General features: G+C 42.0%; 1 protein-coding gene across 2 annotated transcripts in view; it reads left to right on the top strand.

Annotated features, from left to right (window-relative positions):
* PDZRN4 (PDZ domain containing ring finger 4) overlaps window positions 1-18,425 on the top strand; it is a 251,475-nt gene that overhangs the window by 183,754 nt on the left and 49,296 nt on the right. The gene's annotated exons all lie outside the window — the stretch shown is intronic.

Genomic DNA, 18,425 nt, shown 5'->3' on the forward strand with positions numbered 1-18,425 from the left:
GAATTAGTTAAATCCAGCTTTAACTGGTATTGTTCTGTAATAGCAACAGATTGATTTTGATTTTTTAAAAAAAAATTTTCCACTTCTTTTTCACAGAAACTCCACTTTTGGAGTCGTAGAGAAACAATACCTAATTTTCGATCCATTTTAATGATGGATCCAATCTCCATCAATCCGTAAGAAACATTTGCTATAATAACTTATTCTGCAAATGAAATACAATCTGTAATGTAAGTGGACTTGCAAAACAGGAAATTCTGCCTCTGAGACAGACAAATGTCACTCATACCCCAAATCATGAACTAGATAGAGAATTTTGGGCATATTATATTATTTTCTCATAATCCATGCCTGACTAAGGTAACCCTTCAGTTCCAACCTGCTGATTCCTTGTTCTTCTGTCTTTCTGGGTTCTTACTCCTTGCTTACACAACCTATTGCTCTACATGTGCTAACTACCCTTTTGTTAGCCTTTGTATAATTAATACAGCTCAGTTTAATTCAGAGCAACTGCTGCAGTCCTCATTTTATTTAAAGTTGCTGTGTCTGTTTTCGATGAGAAGAAAGGCTTGCCTGGCTAAATTCCATCTATATTCCCCAGGTCTCTTGGGCTGTCATTCAGTGATGTAGTAAATGCGGCTTTACGGTTCATAAATACAAGAGAGCAAGATCTGTGACTGCATTGCACTCATCATTGATTGGGTTAAAATTCATCTTCCAGTTTTGTTGAAAAAATGTTGATTGGCTAATTTTCTCCCAGCAGGCTTATGCTTAATACCAAATCAGATATCATCTGTCTGCACCATTCTAACTTTATGCTGGTTCAACAGTTGTCTGTTCTCCCACAGTGTCATGTAATTGGCCTTGTACCATAAACTTGCTATCATGCACTCTGGCAATACATCAGAAATGTGATTATAATGCAGGGTGATACAACTGTACATATATTTAGGATCAGCAAATTGTGGAACCACTGCATGACCTTTTCTTGTATGAAATATATCTTATCAAGTTCTACATACTTTACTCTGATGTCTTTAGATAATAGTAGCAATAACACCATGACGACTTACTTTGTGTTGTGTGTCATTGAAACAGAAATGCTCTGGTATTAGATCATTTATTGAAAACAATGGAGGTGAGATCAAGTCCAACTCCATCTGTTTCAGTAGAAATGAGATATATTGCATATTCTGATGTTTTCAAAGCCACCTGTTTTGTTCTGACTTTTTTTTTTTTTTTAATGTACAGTTGCTCCAGTACCTTCTTAAAGCAGATCCTGAAGGTATGCATCAGCACTAGGACATATGAAGCAGCATTTTGATCATTTTTGCTCATCAATCAGATTGCCATTTTTACTGTTTTGATGCACTTTTATTTTCACTGAGTTTGAGGTAGAGTATCTACTCAGAGCAGAAGAGATGAATGATATCTGCTGTGATAATGCCTGTGAAAACAAGAGCAATCCAAACGTTTTAATGGTTCCATTTATTAGGCACACCGCTTTCTAGTCTTCCCCATGAAATATGCAGCGTGAAGAAATTGTGTAAAAAGAATAGAAGGCAAAGCTCGAGGACGTACGTAGTAAGTGTTAGATATGAAGATTTCTGCCATTTCAAGATGTGGGATATGAAATGTTAGTGATACCATGTGTAGGTGAACATACTGCCTCATCTATCTTTATTGCTGCTCTTGCATGCACAGTTGTTGACTAACACAGCTGGTTTTGACTACTTTAAAATATCACCTTTATCTTCTGATCGCTGCTGCCTAAGGTATTACATCTTGGCAGCAAGTGGCTTGCTGAGGAAGATTCACAGGTGGAAATGAAGGGGTTTATACCTCAGATTCCATGGTTACAGCATGATTTGTTCTCTTCCAGCATATGTCTACTACAGCAGAAGCAGTTTCTTCTCTTTACTGTTTATAGGACAAACTGCCTGAGTAAGGCTAGCGCATACATAAGCTGACATCTTCTAAAAAGAAGGCTGCGTGGAAAATACTAGGAAAGCTTGCCATGAAGATGGAGCCCAAATACAAATTGTTGACTTGTGCTTTTTTCTGCATATTCTTGGTGCACTTAACCAACATATGTATTTATGTCTTTATTCCAAAGGCATTCAGTATCATATAATTTGAGGATGTCTTGAAAATAGTGATGATATGTTGGGCAATGGAAATTGTGCCAAACGAAGTGCAACTAGCAACAGCGAGGTCCAACAGAATGAAGGAGCTTGTGGCTGAATACTGAGAATGGTTTGCTCTTAGGGAATGCTAGTTACGACGTAAATATGCAGAGTAAGCCCTTTTGTAATTAGAGTAGTTTTCAGAATCCTGTTCCAGAGACATTTTTGCATGGGCTAGAGCAAAGCTGATGGTTCAGCTGAGTGTGATTAGGACCTGTTTGCTAACTGTAACTCTTAGAAGGCAACGAGGGAGTTTTGTCGTTAAATGCACTTCCCACCTTTCCTGAAAAGAGAAGGCCATTTAAATCACTATACCTTTGCCAGACAAAGTACAGCTCAGCTGTAAAGATGACTTCAAAGCCAATGTTTCAACGCTTTGACTAGAGTACTTAAGTTTTTTGGTGTCCTGTTGAAAGAGCGGGCCATGAAGGTGAAGTCCTTGGGAAAGAAAGGCTTCCAGAAATCTGTCTGCTGCCAACTTACAGCTTTAAATCTGTGCAATATGCTGAAGAAGATAGTATTTGCACGAGTATCAGGAAGAGCAGGTTTTGATTCCTGGACATGAAAAGGAGAGAATATACATGTAATAGATGCACAGAAAGTAGAAGAGAAGACAGCGAAAGAGAACTGCAGTGTTAGGTTTTCCTGCAGGAATAGTGCTTACAGCTGGTCTTCCCTGTAGTGTTAGAAAATCTATGCAGATCAGCTGTACTTGTGTGTGTTTAAAGAAAAGCAAGGATCTGTAAATTTACTGTAGTCCAATCATAATGACCAGAGGTTGCAGTGTATGTATATATGTATAATGTAAATGAAGCATCCATTTTTGCTTCAACACTAATTCCCAATAAGCTGGTATTTATCAATTTGCCAATTTAATTGTATCAGAAGGGTGCATCAGACTGATAATTTCCTAGTCAGTCTCTTGTGTTAACTGAAAAAAAAAGTTAGAAAGCATTTTTAATGTTACAAATGCATGAAATATTTCGATGCGGATAAATTGCTTTGCATTCTAATCTAACTAAGCAAGCAGAGTCAAAGCTGTTATTTATATTAGAACATTAGATATTTTAGGAGCAGAAGATGCATCGTGTTAGATTAATGTAGCTGTTTTATTTGAATTTGCATCTACCCAGTAAAGGAGCGCAGATAATTCAGTGCGGGACCACATGAAAAACATGTTACAGCAGCACAACTGGGAATTTGTGTCATATAAATGAAAGGAAGTGTGTAGTAGAAAAGATGCTGTAGCAGCTCTTTGCTTTCACTGTGTGAGTAGATGGATGAGTATTTCTGTGACTCCCGAAGCTGGAAGGTTTATGATGCATTAATGGGAGTGTTTTCATCTGGTTGCATGGATCAAATCCAGCATTTGGCCGGGATGGCTAGAGCTGGAAATCTGCCAGCTATTATACTCTACTATTTAGAAACAAAGTGAAAAAGGCTTTTTTTTTTTTTTTTTTTTTTTTTCCCAGGTTCTCTGTGCAACTGATGTTTTTAAAAGATGATCTGTAAAATTCGCTGAGCTCCTGGAAGGGAACGTGGGAATGGATTGCCAAAAGTAGCTGGCCTCGCGTGCTCACTCTTAATAGCATTTCCCATTGCCGTTGCTGGAAGCAGGCTACCTAGATGGAGGTGGTTGGTCTGAGCCAGTGGGACATTTCTTGCATTCTCTCTATGGTTCACTGGAGAAGTCAGGCTCATTCAAACCTCCTGTCACTTTAGATTTTGGGGCATCTTTTTCAGAGATTGTTGTTATGACATGACATTTAAAGCTGATTGCAAAATAGCCTTACATATATAAAAGGAAAACAACCTGCTCTCTGAAGGTTGGGCTTGCAATGATCTCTTTTCAGCATGGATCTTCTGTACATATGGCATTCTGCAAATTATATATTCTGTTTCACAGAATTACTATATTTATTACCAGAGGAAAATAGATTATTAATTACAGCCAAAGGCTGCTTTGATTAAATATACAATTAATTAGCTATGCTAAGCCCATCCCAAAGCTCCCAATATTTTCAGCTGGATGGTTTTTCTAGTACTTTTAATTAAAATTGTTCTAAAAAGCCACAAGTTAGCTGCTTGTGCACTTAAGCTGAAGTTAGCTCTTCAGTGTTTTGCTGGTTTCTGTATGCCATCTAATTAATCTGTAGTGATTAAATGTACATAAAATCATCTGAAATACAAGGTAATTTTTGCAGATATGGAACAGTGGAGAGCTTTTACTAGTCCTTGGCATAATTGTTTTATCTTTGGAAAATAATTTCGAAAGGCCGCAGATGATGATTGTTTTGATGAAGCAAATGTGGAAAACAGTGTACCAACCAGACACAGTAAAAAAAAAAGCAGCAGCAGAGACTTAAAGAAATGGGGGTGTTTGCTTTTCAGTGTGCAGCTTGTCTTTGTTTCTGGAGGTGCAGGCTCCTTGTCAGCTGGCCTCAAAGTTTGGGAATCTCACCTAAATTCCTCTGTGGTGTCTGGCAGTTTGCATCCCTCTCCTGTTTTCATGAACTGACTGTTGCATGGCTAGGAGGTGGCTTAGAGCTATGTTTTCCTTCATGATTTATGAATAAAGTTAGGGTGAAGTTTTCCAATGGGACCAAGAAAGCAAAGAGCTCCTCCAAAAATCCACAGGTTTTGTTTTTCTGCGTGCCATCAGTACTCTTGAAATCTCTCTTTCTCATTACTGCTGGACTATTTTCAGTGGAGATCTCTGAGAAATTAGTTTGTAGATCGTGAAACTTCCCTTAAAGGGAACAGGGTGTTTGTCTTTTGGAACCCAAATTCTCGGGGGTTTTGGCAGCTCCATGCATGTGTGTGGGCACGCACCTTTATGTCACGCTAGTGAAAAATTAAAGAAATAAAGACTGGGGTTGCGTCAGGGCTGGAGCACACGTTGTTCCAGAGACTGGAAAGGCAGCCCTCCAGATCATGGTGATGAGCAAGGAGGGGGTTAGAGCACACGTGTCCCAGCGCATTTTGCTCAGGGAGGTGCCTCGTCTTGTGTCCCTCACCGGCATTTGTCCAATTCCTCTACCGGCAGCAGAGCTACCCAGAGCACGCTAACTTATGGCCCTGTGGTTAGAGCAAAGTCCCGTAAAGGTTTGAGCCCTCCAGACTGTGGAGAGCCTTGGATTCAGATCATCTGTTTCCTGGTGGACGTTCCGGCTGCGAGGCTATCAGTTTATCAGACCCGTGAGCCTCAAGCGTTGCGGTCACTTGTCACAGGGTGTGTGTAACCTTCTGTTGCTTTGTTGGGGTTTTTTAATTCTCATTTGTTGCCTTTTGTCTTTGTTTTTTTTGTGTGGTTCCCTGTGAACGAGAGGGGGCAAAGTTGCAAGTGATTTTTTAATGGTAAAAATATTTATTAACAAAAAGTTCAGAGAGCGACTACAGAGGAGGGTTGTAGAGGCAGCATGGGAGGAAAGTTGATTTTGTAGCTGAAGGTGGAGACAAGCAGCGCAAAGGTAATCTCCAATGTCCTCCATTGGAACTTTACAATTACACTGTTCTGCAATATAAGCTGCTCTTCTGTCTTACTCCCTCTTTTTCCTTCTGCTCCTGAAGGCAGCAAAATTCCTCTGGACGGCTTGATGAAGTTGCTACAGGGCAAGGAATATAAGATCCAATATAAGGAAGAGTTGTGCATCATAACAAAATGATATGTGCTGTCTCCAGAAGTACTGCCTCTCAATAGGCTTCATACCTTTTTGTTCTTTCTTACGCCTTGTTAATTCCTTTTGCCAAAAAATACCCCACACCTTTGTTTGGAGTAATATTCGTGTTCAGAAAGCTCATCCTAAATATGCCACAGGAGAAGCAGCAGGTTGATGTTCGAGTTCGTAGCTGGATGCTGGATCATCCCTGTCATGTCTCTGCACAGATAGTTTGTCATAGCACAGTCCGTGTCCTAATCTCATGTTTTTAATGTATATGAGCCGCCAGCTTTTAATGGTACATTAGCTTAATTTGTAAAAAACAATGTTCCAGTTTTGCACATCTTGGTCTATAAATATCTTTCTACTTCAGGCAACAATATTCTGGCCTCCCATCAAATATGCTTCTCACTTTTTTCACAAAACATTTTTTTTTATTATTTTTTTCAAATTAAGATTAATTTTACATGTCACAACCCTTGTTTTACATGTGTGTTCCAGGGGGCTAGTTAGTGTGTACAACAACATACATTCTAGCTTTTTCTGTTTATCCTGAGCAATTCTCCAGTCCATACTTTTGACACAGAAGGGAATTTCCGAATGTGTCAAAATGTCCTGTGAACGATGGTTTAAAAGCCTTTCTCAGGCCACTTGACAAAGAACAGACTCCAAGCACAAACAGGCATATTCTGCACGTCGCAAGTTAAGAGCAAATCAACACAGTAGTGTCCTGACCCAGCCGTATCCGCACGTCGTAGCGCGCGAGTTAAGTGCGCAGAGACTCCAGTTTGTGATTAACTCTGCCTGTATCTGCTGTGTTACCGAAGCCGAGAGTCCGAAACCGGAGGGCAGAGCCGTTTGTGGTGCCAGCCCGCAGCAGCGGGAGCGTGCCGGCGGCAGAGCTGAACGGAGCCGAGCGAAGCGCTCCCAGCTGGGAGTTGTCCTTCGCAGCCGTCGTGTTTTCCAGGAGCTGTACCTGCAAGCCATTTACATCTGTATCTGCCAACTGGTGTCCAGACCTTAAATGGAGTCCTTCAGATGTCGGAGAGATTGGAAATGCAAACGCTCTGGCACAAGAACTGTCCTGTTTCTGCTAACGCTGCTCTGTGGTTCCCCTCTCGGTAACGCATCCAATACCAGTCTTAAACACGGGTGACATTTGGCGATACGTGAGCGAGAGTCAAATGTCAGTCATAACTTTTGCCTGATATTGCTTTGTGCTGTTGCTGCAGGTTTTATCAAACTTCAACATCTGTCCTTACTACAATTTGCTTTGCGAGTGCGCTCTTTTTTGAGGTTCAGAAGTGCTTTGCAAACATGAACTCAGCCGCGTTAGTGTTTCTAAGGTGTAGCGCAACAAGCAGGCATCATGCTTGGAGATGGTGCTCTGCGTACATGACAAAAAAAAAATTAATCTTATGTTCTATATAAAAAAAAAAACCAAACCAAACCCACTGGTTTGTTAAGTCGGACAAGAACTCTCCTGTTTTAGCTTCAGCGTAATGACAGGCAGGGAAAATTCAAAATATAGTCAAGTTAAGTGGCTGTGCAAAGATGACAGGGCCAAGCCAGTGACAAAGTCAGACCATGGACATTCTCAGTCCTGCACTGTCCAACTCACAGCTCTGCTTCCAGTTTTTGTAACATAACTTTTAAACGAAAAACCACTCATTGTCTGAGTGCAAGAGCTGGCACAACACATATCTCCTTCATAGCTGGTCTGGGCTTCAGGATAAATACCTCACACCTTTACAGCCTCTTTCAAACCCAGCTCATTATGATCTTTTGTGTAAATCCTTCTAAATTCACAGATAATTGACAAGACGGGCTCTGAGGGGCTTACAGCCAACTATGTTAGTGAAGCTGCTTTAGGAAGTCCAGCGGCTGAGAAGCCTAACATATTATGGGAGAAAAATAAATGATTGCCCATGCACAGCAACAGCTATACTAAATGAAATACCTCAGTTGTTTTCTATTTTATTTTTTCACAAAATACCCAAAGGCAATAATCCACTTTCTGGATTAACAGCCTGTAAAATATTACTCTCAAAAAATAAAACCATCTTTGAGCTAACTTATGGCAACACAGAAGGCATCAAGAAGCAGTGGAGTCTCCGCTGTGTTGTACTTGTGTAACTTGAAGCCATGCTGAGTGAACGCTTTTTTCTGCTTCTGTAAGACACGGGAAGAATAATTTCTGTCCAAGACTATAAATCAGACCTCATCCTGGGAAATACACCCTTAAATACTGCTATCTATTAATAGAGATGTTCTCCTTGGTTTACCAAAAGCCATAATAAAATACATTTATATTTTTTCAGCATTTAAAAAAATCTGTTCTCTTCCTGTCTTCACCCATTTTATTTTAATGCCCGATTTTTTTGTCTCTAAATTCTCCAAAACTGAGGTCATGCCATTTGGTAAATTAAAAGGATGTTCACACATCATCCAAGGTGCTGAAATTTATAACCGGCTGATTTGTCTACACTCCCTGTTGTCATTGGAGAGAGGTGGCCGTTTCCAGAGGGTGATTCAGCTTGCTCGTAGCTACAGTTTACATCTCTGTCTCACCCGCTCCTCCCGTCTCTTGTCCTTGACTATAGAAGGAGAATAGTCGGTTAAATTAGGTATCTACGTTTGATGGTCTGAGTATCTTCTCCCATGCTGTACATTTCAACTTAAAACGAACAGATTTTTTTCCTGCATGAATTACGTGAGTAATACTTGCGCAGTAGCTCAAGACCTGGCTTGGATAAGTATTTGCAGCTATGCACCTAGATAACCCCACCTACCCTCTGTGTATGGAAAATCCTTATTTCTATCTCTCTCCAGGATTTTTTTCCCTCATATATCCCCAGTTTTAATGTCTTCTGGCATTTGCGAAGAGGCAGATGTACCACTGCTTCCCTTTTCTTCTAGACACCTGTTTTGGATTTAAGTGTGAGTGGATGAGGTTGGTCTCCCAGACAGAAAGCCAACGTGGTCAGCTGTTGGCTAGGTGAGAAGTATGGTTGCTCTGCAATTTGGTCTCAGTGATACCACCTAAGTTACCTGGAGGCTGGTCTTCCCTAAAGCTTACGAAAACTGCTGTTAGGTTGGTGGTAACTTTACCTCATTGACCAGCAGCTGGCCCATGTCTTCAGACGGGCATGCAGAAGATTAATTGTCAGAATAGGTAGCCATGGGTTTTGTGTGAAAGTTAGATGATACAAGGGGAATACAGATTTTAATTCAGCTTGTGTCAGAGTTGATTGTAGAATCTGATGAGCTGCTGAAGCATGTTACTGGCAGTATTATAGATGAAACTGAGACGGAAGTAAATGCTGGACATTTGCTTCTTACTCTCATGCTGTCAATGTTTCATGATACCAAAGGATGTCCAAAGTGTAGGCTTTTGGATTTTGTTATGGTGAAGCACAAATCTCTGTATTTTTAAGGTTAAGCATGCTTATGTGGGAAACTCTTAAGGACTCTGAAATTCAGTTTGAATTTTCCTGAGAGTTGGTGTGCCCCGTAGAAGATGATTTGAAGGTTAGTGTCCCAAATTTAAGGTCACTTGAGGCTTCTGAGGTGTATTCCTGTAGAAAGGTAAATTTCCTTAACACCAAAAGGTCACATTACTTTTTTGTGTGTGTTCAGGAATCAGAGCTCAGTTTTGATTGTGTCGTGTATGCTTTATCCACTCGATGCCCCATCTTACACAGGAGATGTCTACTGCTTTGTGGCAAAACTGAAAACAGCATAAATAGTTATTCTTGCAATATAAACATGAACCTAGTGTAGGTGTGCATCAGAGGTGTTTAACTGGAAATGTGAGGTGTTTAGTAGTAAAGAGCAATGGCTGTCTTCCTCTCCAACCTGAAGACCTGGTTGGCTCTGCTGTACACCAAGTGTTCCTTGTGTCCAGGTAGTTGCATGAAATACAACCTAAGGAGATTGGTCATTTTATCAGGCTGCCCCTTTTAAAGAAGATTTTCTTCCTTTTGGGGAGATACAATCTGCATCAAGCAGAAAAGCTTAAAAACCTCTCAGAAGGAGTTGCACAGGCACATGTTTTAAGTGGAGGGGAAAAGCACCTGAAGAGTGAAGGGGTAGGAGAGGGGATTTGAGTGGAACACGGACGACATGGAGGGAGAAGGTAATTGCCTGTAGTGTAAATAACCCTAACATTTTAATAAAGATGATTTCTGAAGTGGGGTTTTCCAGTGATCCAATTTTTAGCACAGCCCCCAGAAGCAGTTATACTGGCATAACTGTGAGGCAGGGAACACCAGTGTTGAGAGAAGTTGTAGCCAGGATGAATAGGGTGATTTGTTAAACTAGTTTAGTATGCAGGAGATCACGGTGGAATAAAATTAAATGTTGTACCTATGCTTAGGATCATTGTGGGATTTGCTAGCCTTCAAGTTCAGCATACACAGTGTGGAAGGTGTTAAAGTACAACTTGAAGAAAAGGATGATTACAGATAGGGGAGGCAAAGGGTAAGTGGGATATAATGAATTGCAGACTAAGCAGGGGTAGGTGGTTACAAAGCCAGGCTAACCCGATAGACTTTGATTAGCAAATGCCTTATCTTGACAAAAAGCATGTGGTAGGTCCTCTTTATCTGCACTTCAGATAAACAAAAATATCTGATGTGGTATTATACGGGAAAATACTAGCTAAAGTGGAACAGAAATGGTTAGATAAGTGGTCGTAAAGATGATACACAGCTGAGTCTGGAGGAATATCTATCTACATGTAGTGTTAAAAAGGAAAGTGAAAGGCTAGAGAGAGGTTGCTGGTGGAGCTCCAGAAGGGTTTGTCTTTGCAGTGATCTTGTTTAATACTTTTATTAGTGACCTTTCCAGAAATATCAGCAAATTTCACCTACCAATTCCTAATGACATGTCTAATGTCTTCTAAAATACCAACGGCTTCAGCAGGACTGGGAGGTTTACCTGGGAACCCTGGGATGGGAAAGGAGGAGGGCAGGAGGGGAGAAGGCTAAATATTGAGGGAAGAAGGTGGAGGGAAAAAAAAGAGAAATGCTGTAATGAGTCATGGTTTAGGAAAGTACAGTAATCAGAATATAATATAAGGAGAAGAAAGCCAGAGATTGAGACTAGACCTGCCATTTCTTTCATTTGCTCCCCTACCAGGAGATTTCTGAACACGGGTGTTGTGCCCGTTTGACTGGGATGGAGGAAGTGTTTCAGAAGAGTAGCCTTCATCTACCCACACTAGCTCCTTAATTCCAACCCTACTTAATAGCTGGTTAGATGATACTTAATTACTTCAAATTATAACTTCAGAAAGCAGTGTATAACTTCTTGTGTTCCAAACTGTTCAGTAACCTGATGGAAAGACTCCCTTGCAGAGTGAAAGATATGATTTCATACTCATGCTGAGTTCAGCTTTCCCAATTTCTAAGCAAATAACTTATTTGTTAGGCTACTGTGTCAATACGCAACTGCTACTGTCCCCAGTCCTTATTGTCCTCATGGTTTTTTAAGGGAAAAGTCTTCTGTTCCATTGGTTTCATTACTTTTAAAGAAGTCTGGCTGACTAGCCTGGGCCTGGACTAAAAGGGAAGCCCTGCTGGGGAGAAATGGCTGCTTAACTGCCAGGCTTCAATGGCAGCTCCAGAAGTGCCTTTTGGGTTTGCTTCCAGCCCGTTGTGCACGATGCCTCTTCGCTTGCCCCGTAGACCACGTGCATCTCCTGCCTGACAGCTTCTGAGGGGCTCTGTGCCCAAACAACGGAGGGTGAAACGAGGATACCGAATCCCTTTTGGTCCTCATGCACCTGATCCGCTGATCACGCGCGACGGTGTCAGATGGGACGGCATTGCTCTCTCTGGGATCACGGTATCACAAGCTGCTCCAAGTAATCCCTCTCTCGCTCGATAGAGCTGTGCGACGTGCTGGATGTGATGGCTTGCCTGCGGCTCGTTTCCACTGACTGTGGCAGGCACCGGGGGGAAGCTGGAGATTAAGATTTCATGGCTGGCTACCTGACTTTGCCACTCCTGGGTTTTCCTAAGGCTGAGTTTTAAGAAAGGGGAAAAAAAAAAAAAAAAAAAAAAAAAAAAAGCAGGTTGTGGATATGTGTAAGATAGCACTGGCTACCTTAACTGTGTTTTAGCAAGAATTCTGCACTGACAGCTGAGCGTGATGGTAGTTCCATTTGGTATTAATGAAAGCATTCGAGGCTGGTATGCTAATTCTTTCCCACAAAAATTATCTTCTCTGAGAATCTCCATTAAGAGCAGGTTTGTCTCCTATGTATGTAAATACTGAATTTTCACAGAATTTGAAACCTGCAGTCCCTTTTCTCTGGCATTTTGCTTGTTGTCTGACAGAATATCAATAATTAACTGAAAAGTAGGCACAGTGAGAAACAAAACCATGAATATTAAGTTGGCAGGTTTATTTTTAAATCGCCTGCCTGAAAAGCCACCTGTGCCATTCCTGGCTGGAATCTCACCCAGAATTTCCCGTCTCTTGTACAAATAGTAATCAAAGAATTTTCTTTATACTGGGATCTTGAAGGCAGAACTGAAACGCAGCAGACAAAATGGTTTGTGCTTGGAACAAAGAGCGGTGCTATGAGGGTTGGAGACCTGCAGTCGGGTGGTTTACTCTCAGATGTGGAAGCTGGCCAAATTTCCCTGGTGGCCTAGCCTTTCTGCCACGGTTCCATGTCAGCGAGCAGGCCCAACAAGTGTCAGGACGAATTCAAATATCAGAATTGATTGCCAGGAATGATTTATGCCTGTCTGCCTCTCCTTGGGTGGGGAAGGTTTGTTTAAATTTTGCCCTGCCATTTTGAACTGGCTTCAGACATTTCTCAATTTATTGGAAGTCTCTGCTTTTCAGCTGCAGTTTTTTTCCTCCAATAACTTTATGCTATGACATTTTACTTGACTAGCTTGTAAAGCCAGCCTACCCTGAAAGTTTAAAGGAACCTGGCTTTCTTTAAGAATATCAGCAGTAACATGAAAGCTACTCTCAAGTCCTACATGATGTGGATTTTGAAACAGGAGCCAATCTGATTTTAAATTTAAGGGGAAAAACATGCTTTTCTCCAGCTGAGCCTTTCCAAAACATACCTTTTCAACAAATGAGCTGAGAAGAAATCCTTGAATCCAGGTACATCTGAGCTCTAAGAACATCTAGAATTAGGTCCTGGTTGAAATTTGCATTTTGCTACAATATACCCATCCAGTTACAAGCCTGTGCTGCTCCTCCCTGCCTGCCTCCTATTTAAAGTACAAATACAAATTTTACAAGCTTTGATGTTGCAACATCATATTTTGGTTTCTGTGAGAAGGGAAGAGAATAGAAAAGAAAATTTCAGTTGGAAGGGACCTACAATGATCATCTAGTCCAACTGCCCGACCACTTCAAGGCTGCCCAAAAGTTGAAGCATGTTCTTAAGGCCATTGTCCAAATGCCTCTTGAACACTGGCAGGCTTGGAGCATTGACCACCTCTCTAGGAAGCCTGTTCCAGGGTTTGACCACCCTCTCGGTAATGAAATGCTTCCAACCGGCTGGTTATCCTGTGTTTGATGCCCCCGAGGATGGGGTTTGCCCTCTTGGCTCCCCGGGCACACACCGCTGGCTCACACTGAGCCTGCTGCCCACCAGCACCCCCAGATCCCTTTCTGCAGGGCTGCTCGCCAGCCGCTCCTCTCCCAATTTATACTTGTGCCCAGCATAGAAATTTTACGTTTTGCTGCAGTTTCTTGCCTCCCGCTGAAGAAGGTTGCAGAAGTTAGTGTAAATAAACACTACAAGGTAGAAGTCATGGTACCATGGCATATATGACACCTTAAAATCTGTCTGTGAGGTTTAATTAAGAAGTTCCGTTGAGAAGTGTTACCTTTCAGTGTTGTTGATTGTGGTGAAATGACTTCAATTGCTCAGGAACTTTTTTACAAACACTGTGCTGTTTGTAAAGCTTATTAAAAGCATTTCTAGGTAGTCAGCTGTTACCCAATCATTCTTTTAGAAGCACATATATAACTTATATCTCCCTTTATAAAATAATCCTGTGTATATAATTTGTATATTGCCAGCAGGAATTTATGCACACCTAACACTTATCTTTTAATATATAATGTAAAAAATAAAAAGTGCCTTATTTCTTCTTTTACTGGTATCTACCTTTTCCTTTTATGAAATGTCATATAAATTAAAAAAAAGAAAAACACATTTTTAAAAGGACTTTATTGCCAAGACAAAACAAAGATGACATTGCCCTCATCTTGATATCCCACAGTGTGCCATGGTTAAAGTATTTTCATTGTCTAGGCCATAAACTTTATTTTCAAGCGTGTCTATTTTAATTCATGTCCCCTTATAATTCATTGTCTCAATTCTCAGCACAGATGTATAATCATTGTTTTTACTGCAGCAATATCTAGAAGGCCTTCCTTACTTCGGGGCTCAGTGGTGCTTGGTACTGTATAACCAAAAAGACACAGTCCTTGTGTCTAGGCATTTTTTTCTAAATGCGTAAGTATAGGAGTTATAAAGTGTGGCTTGCAGTATTTTCTTCAGTGTTTTAGCTAAATTGTTCATGCTGCTTTTCCATAAGATAATCAAAAGCCTGTCAGGTAATCTCATTACGTATTAAAGGATAACAGTGTTGCTCCAAACAGAAAGAATTACTCTGTTCCTGATGTTAGGAGGTCTTTTCTGCTCTGTGTGCTAAACTGCACCATCTGATGTCTGTGCACGGCAATTGAAAGCAGCAAGAACTGCCCACATGTATCCAAAGACCGGGTTTTTTTTCTGAATAGTTAACACAGAGATTCTTCAAAATCTGCTTGGATTTCAGTGATATTTGTAGAATTGCAAGGTAATGGTACAAATCTGAGTCATGCAATGTATTCGACGGCCAGTTGACGGCACAGCCTTGGCTACCAGCCTTGTGTAAGCTCCCTGGCGTATTTTTCAGCCATTTGGTCCTTATTAACAGCCTTGCTGTGCCTTGGAGAGCTGGAACGGCAGCTCTGACAGAGTCTTGCCGTACACCCGGAATTGCCTGGGAAAAGGAAACTGATGAGCGTTGTGTGAACTTCCTCGGTAATTGCCCTTTGCTGATTTTTTGAGAGTCCATCGCAGGAACGAGCCAGCTACTTCGTGCTCTCCTGAAGCCAGTATGGAGCGGCTTCATGTGTAGAGTTTGTGCAGAGAAAGGTTCCCTTTGCAAATGTTACGTACTAAAGCCTTACAGGAGCGGCCACTGCTGCTGACGCTGCAGAGACCAAGCCCAAGAAGATCAAGGAAGTCAAAGGAGCAAGAGAAAGATAAGGGAGGGAAGCCAGCGAGGCAAATGGAATAAAACAGCGGAAGGAAGTGGTGAGGAAAGGCAGAGAGGTGGAGAGGAAGGAGAGAGACGCTCCGGAAGGAAGCACAGACATAGAAACACTGGGACAGAAATAGCAGCTGTAATTGATTTTCAGCCAGGAAGGAGCTGCAGCTCTTACTTCTGAAGACATGTACACACCCATGGTGCTGTATAAATAAGATAGAATTAAGCTGGTCCTAATATTTACAACCCTTACCATTTTTCCTGTTAAGAGGTAACGTGGCAATTAAACTTTAGAGACAAACAAAATATTTCTGTGTCAGTGCAGTAAGCCATCACTCAGTAGAAAAATAAAGTAATCCTACGTGACTGAATAGTCCTTAAAGGAGGATCAAAGTAGGAGAGAAGCAAAAGGCAAGAAACAGAAGCAAATATGTTTCATAAGATCCCTTTTCTATGCATCTACACGTAGTTTCTTTTGTGTTCATTGTGTGTAACTAAACGTGTACAAGCATGCTGTCGTTAACATTACCTGCTCTCTTGATGTTCATATAAAAATTGTTGCAAGGCTTTCCTAAGAGTTACTGGGAACTTTCTGGTACAAAAGCATCCGATGGACTTTTGAATGGCAGGTAAGGCCCCACTGCTTGACTTGTTTTATCAAATGAGTGGTTCCTCTGAATTTCTGTTTTCTTCTTCTTTGAAAAAGAGATCAAGGAAGTTGCCATATGCCATGTTCCGGAGGCAGGATGAAGTTAAACTTCATTGTAATCTATTGCTGTGTCAGCCCCCATGGCTGAGCGAATCTAAATACATGTGAACTTGTCAAAAGTATTTTTTAAATGTTTAGTCCTCTAAAAAGTTGGAAGGAGTTTTTGCAAGTACTATTATGCCCCCCCCCAAAATTGCCAATATGCTTCTTCTGGAGTAAAGCCGTGAAAATCAATGGAGAACAACAGTGTCAAATTAGTGTTCAGGCAGCATGAGAGAAGAATGGAAGAATAATGAAAGGGACCCTCCGAGTTTTATGTCAAGAGAGGAGGAGCCTTTTCTATTCCTTCAAGATGAAAATTAAACCGGACACACAGTGAGAAACGCATGTTAAAGTAGAGCAAGTCTGTTGTACATTCGTTAAAGGAAAGCAAGCGCAGGTTTTTTTAGGGAGCACTAACCTTAGCATTTTGTGTGGTTGGCACCCCAGCAGGACGTCGGGTTGGGCTAGATGTGTGGCAGCACCTGGGAATTGGCCAGGGTTTCAGTCAGGGTCGGGACCAGGCTCGTCGCTCTGACGTTGGGTTTAACATCACTGCTGTTTTGCAGTGTGAAACGCTGGCACGTGGAGCACCCTCTTGGCCAAGGCAAAACTCTACTTAACTGGAGAAACTGGAGGCAACGTGCTGTCGGCTGCTCTTTTCTGCAGCTTCCGAAGAGCCAGCCCGATGCTTGCTGGCGGACGTGCTGGCAGAAACGCTCTCCCTTGCTGGGGCGAGGGTTGCTGCGCGCAGGGGAAGGAGGTTCCCGGTGCTGGCACTGCAGTTGGGAACGGGGCGATGAGACCTGGCCGGCTGCCTGCACTGCCGCAGCTGGCTGTCCTGCTCCTGCACAGCTGGAGTTATGAGTCCTCAGCTCCGGGAGAGCTCTAGCTCTTGCTGTGCTACCTTAAATTGAATTGAAAAATAAAAAAATAAAGTCCGCCTTGTGCTTAACTGCACACCTTAAATGGGGAATTTTAATAATGTGCCAACAGCAGCAGTTTGGAGTATCTTACTGAGGAAAAGGTCACTATGCCCATAAGTTATCCTAGCATTTGATCAGTGGACTCTTTTCCAAAGACTTTAAGTCTCATTATTCACTGCTTATAAAGTCACTTGAGATATAAAAAGTCTTTTTATAGTAATGAAAGAACTCCCACAATTAGCCAGAAGGCAGCCATCTATCTTTTTAAACTACTCTGTTCGGAGGAGACCAGGAGTTTCAGGCGTCTGTACGCGGATGAATTGTTATGACAGTGATAAGTGTAACATTCATGAGGCGATGCCAGCCGTGGCTGAGTTCATGGAAGGCTGGGGGGTTTTTTAGAGGTGAAAGAGAGACTTTTTCTGTTAGTGAAATGTAGAATATGATTCCCTGAAAAGGAGGAAAGTGACTACACGTTATTTAGAGAGTCCTGAAATCTGCCATTCAGCCTCTTCCATTATTCTTTGGGAACTGCAGATGATTAAAGAAGGTCGTTAATTTGATCTCCTAAAACTTTAATGGCAACTATCTTTTGAAGCGCCTCTTCCCTGAGAAAAATACATACCCTGGAAGAGAAATTGGAGAGGGAGCTTGTGGCAGAGCAGAGACACTGAAGTTCACAGGAGAATGCAGCATTCAGTGCAGGGGCTTAGAGATAAAAATTATTTGTTCTGAGCACACGCGCTGGCCTTTGATTGTATTTTTCCCCACTGTCAAAGGGTTGCTGTATGTAGTAGATCTCACGAGAGATTTATATAATGTCCTCTCCACAAATAGAAAAAGTTTGCAATGATTAATGTAATAAGTGATGGTCTAATTATATCAAGAAGTAGCTCAACGTATTTTATGCATGCCACAGCTAGTTTAGTCTTTATTGCCCTCAGGCAGAATCTTAATATCATCAGAAAAACTGTTTGTCAATATTAAAAGCAATTTACATAGTAAATACACGCCGGCCCTGTTACGTTACCAGATGGGTTCGCTGAGCAGTCGTGTCGGTTCCAGGAGGTGCTGGTGAAGGCAGACCTCGGAGCGGTCAAACTGTCCGGCTGTCACTGCCGGAGGGGGACAAGGGCTGGCGTTCCCAGCCCGCGGGAAGGGGACAGGTTCGGCGAGAGGGCAGCGGGAGGTCTTAACGGAGAAGGCTTCAGGAAAGGAAAGGTGGAGGGCGCTGGAATCGGCGGGCGTGAGAGCAGGGAGGTCCCCTGGGGAGCAAAGAAGGGTCCGCGCTGCAAGGAGAAGGCAGATGGAGAAGAGCAGACAGCCTGAGAGAGGAGGGAAGAGGGAGAGCAGCGGTAGGAAAGCAAGGGAGAGGAGAGCGAGGCTGGGAATACCAGCTGGAAGAGGGTGCAAGAAAGATGGCCAGAGCAACTAGTAACAGGTCTGCCGGGCAGACTGAGGGAGTCAGAAAAGGAGAATAACAGCTGCTCACAAAAGCACGTCTACCAGCGCTTGTCTCCGGGCAGCTCACTATGAAACTAATGCAGTGATTCTTAAATTTATTTGGTGTTTTCATTTCACTCATGAACCGAGAGAGTTGC

This window comes from Accipiter gentilis, chromosome 11 (genome assembly GCF_929443795.1).
Source record: "Accipiter gentilis chromosome 11, bAccGen1.1, whole genome shotgun sequence".
Taxonomy (NCBI): domain Eukaryota; kingdom Metazoa; phylum Chordata; class Aves; order Accipitriformes; family Accipitridae; genus Astur; species Astur gentilis.